This window comes from Nannospalax galili, unplaced genomic scaffold (assembly GCF_000622305.1).
Source record: "Nannospalax galili isolate Female #2095 unplaced genomic scaffold, S.galili_v1.0 scaffold276, whole genome shotgun sequence".
NCBI classification, from domain to species: domain Eukaryota; kingdom Metazoa; phylum Chordata; class Mammalia; order Rodentia; family Spalacidae; genus Nannospalax; species Nannospalax galili.
Window position 1 is genome coordinate 421,828 of NW_008337766.1, and position 3,729 is coordinate 425,556.

Consider the following 3,729-nt stretch of genomic DNA (forward strand, 5'->3'; position numbering starts at 1 on the left):
AAATGTATTCTGTGAAACTTTTTCTGTGAAGACATGGATAAACATTTACTCCACCAGGATAGGAAACCAAAATCAGACCAAAATAAAGATTCTACCAAAGTCCAGTTTGGTGAACCAGTAAGTATACTGGGATTACTTACAGGAGTCAAGTGTGAAGGTTACTTACAGGCTCAGGGATGATATAAAGGCAACTGCATCACCCGAAAGGTCACCCTCATGTGAGGAAGATTCTGTATATATTAATACATTTACATATAACTGATAATTCAAGTAAACAAAAATATAATAAAAATTGAAATGCTTAACAAATATAATATGCACACATATAAACAGGTACAAGATGTACAAATTTACCCTTATTGTCTGTTTTTTTAATTACCTCTACATTTGCTTCAATCCTCAAATTAGCGACTGGTCATGAGAAGTTATCCATCTTTCAGTCATTGCTGTACATTATAATGTAAAAACATGTGTTGCCTTTAACTGTTTCCACCCCCAGAATTTCAATCAGTATTTCAAAAATATTTTATTGGTTTAGTACAGAAAGCTACATACAGATTTTAATATTAATAAACATTTCTATTCAGTCAGAATGATAACCTTCTACAGTCAACCACAATAATTACATTTTAAAAACTTAATAATTATATAAATGTGTATACTTAATTTCCTGTCTTATACTGCATTTTATTAAGATGCCTTCAGAAGGACTCATCTTTTAAATATCTCACTGGAAATATCAGTGAACGTGAAAGGCCTTATGCATATATATATATATGTATATATTTATATTGTCTTTTTGAGACAGGGTCTTCCTGTAGCCCCAGCTGTCCTGGAACTCACTATGCAGACCAGGCTGGCCTTAACTCACAAAGATCCACCTGCCTTTGCCTCCCAAGTGCTGGGATTAAAGGCATGTGCCACCATGCCCGGCAGAATTTACATCACTTTCCTTATTTCATCACATTATTTTACGTTTAGAAATGCTGCTTCCTCAAAAAAATTAAGCTACTGCTAATGTAGGTGATGTTAAATGTGGTACTAATACAGGAGTGTTAAATGTGATTAGTTCTACACTGAAATGATTTCCAGGTCATAAGTCACTGACCCGTGTGTGTAAATTGAACAATATAAATACTGATGCTAGCGATTCAGAGCAATTAGTTACAGAATTGAAAGCAAATATTTTACTGTTGATATATTGCTAACTTTGTAAGCTGTAATTTTTACAAGAATTATGAATAAGGCATAATATACATGCACATATACATAGTATGTGTAGACCATTTCATTTTCAGAATTCTGTACTTGACATGGAATGATCAAGCAACCCTATCACAAAACTTCATCTTAGAATAGTTCAAAACAACTACCATTAAATGCTTTGAATACAAACTGAATAGGTAATTAATCATTGTTTCACTGACAACAAATAAAATAATCAATTCTTAAATTATAATTAACATTAGATTTGTCAATAACTTTAAGAGTTATTAATGAGAAACATATTTCTCCTCCAAATGTTTATTTAATAGAATGTATTTAATACATTCTTCACTTAGAATTGAGAAGAAAATATTTAATTCATGATGAAGAAAACCTAGCTGAAAAAGAGTCCATTGTGACCATTTTATATTTAAAAGTCTAAATTAAAGATGGGCATTTTGTTCTATGCTTTTAGTCTCAGCATTCAGAAAGCAGAAGCAGGCAGATCTTTGTGAAATTGAGGCCAGCTAGTCTACTTTGTGAGTTCTGGGACAGCTGGGGCTATAGGGAAACCCTGTCTCTAAAAGACCAAAAAATAGTCATAATTAAAGAAGGCTCACAACTTATTTTCATGGAAGTCATATAAAAGAAAAGCGTACCTATAATAGATTAGTGCAAGCATCATAAAGAATAAGATAAAGAGATCCTTCTGTAATCAAACAGGCACAGATGAAACTTCTCACCAATCCTTCTGTAGATCATTGATGGGATAGGACACAACCACATTTTAGAATATATTGCCCTGTGTATAGCTGAAAAACATCAATTTTGACTGACTTTGAAGACAACTATTATTACAATTTATCTATGGTTTATTTCATATTAGTTCTCTTCTCTTGAGACATGTGCAGTCAAATTTCCTCAGTCTCTCTGATAGTTCTATAAATCCAATTACAATAATTTGCCACATATGTTGGCCAAAAAATGACTGCATATATGACAGTGGTTTCATAAGGTTATTACGGAGCTGAGCAATATCCCTGGCCTACAAACGTTGGAGCCATTACTGTGTCATAGAACAATGCATTACTGGCATGTAGTAATCTTGGTGTAATCAAATGTGCTGCCAGCCATATAAAATGTATACCCAACACATTTTCACAGCACAGAGTACTTTGATCATGATATATGTTTAGGTTACCAGTAAATGAATTTGTAATGTTATATATTTTATCATTTGTTCATAGTGTATTCTTCCTACATGTATTAAAATTGAAGTAATTGTACTGTAGCTGCATGTCAGCCAGCATAGCGTCATGCTGGCCATATCTCTTGGCTGTTAAAAAGCCCTGTCATATTCACACAATGATGAACTCATTTCACAGTACAATTTTTAGAATGTATCCCCTTGTTTAAGTGATTCATGAATGTTGTCATAAATTTTAGCCCAGTCACAAGATTGATCATACATCTCATTGTGTTTTGACAGTTTTTAATGATGTATTTTATTATTTTATTTATGCATAAGTGTATGGGTAAATACACATGAATACAGGTGCCTATGCAACCCCAAAAGGGTGTCAGATCTGCTGGAGCTGGATTTAGAGGCTATTATGAGCCACACAACATGGGTTCTGGGAACCAAACTCTGGATTACTGCAAGAGCAATGTATACGTGTTCTTAACCACTAAGCCATATCTCTTAACTCTTTTTTTTTCTTTTTGATATTTAATAGGGGTGCTTCCTATTTCACAAAATTATCTGATTTTTTTCATACAGAAAGGTTCATTTTTAATACAATTGACATGAAGATGCATATGCGTTTCTAATCTCTATATACCTGGTTATTACTAGTCATAGTCAGTTACTTTCTGAGCTCCTTGGCATCTGAGCATGGATATAAAGTCATCAGGTAGATGTGAATGGTAATATTTTTCACATCTACTAATTATTAAGGAAAAAATTTTTATGCTTTTAAGAATTATTATTGTTTTTTGTTATGTCCAATTCCCAGATAGCACCCTCCAATAGCCTCCCTCCCCCCACTAGAGCCCTTATACTCTGATATCCGTGCTACTGTCTGCTGTGTTATCAGCACCCCAGCCATTCCCCACTACTTGCCCTTATGTAATGAACTCAAAAAACAAGAAAACCAAGACAAGAAGCAACCCAATTAAAAGATGGGATAAGGAGCTGAACAGAGAGTTCTCAAAGGAAGAAAAAGATGGCAATGAAACATCTTAAAAAGATGTTCAACATCACTAATAATCAGGGAAATGCAAATTAAAACCACTTTAAGATTTCACCTTACCCCAGTCAGACTGGCTAAGATCAAGAAAACAAATGATACCAAATGTTGGAGAAGATGTGGGGAAAGGGGAACACTCATCCACTGCTGGTGGGGCTGCAAACTGGTTCAACCCCTATGGAAAGCAGTGTGGAGAACCCTTAAAAAACAACAAATGGACCTGCCATTTGACACAGTTACACCACTCCTTGGCATATACCCAAAGAACTCATGC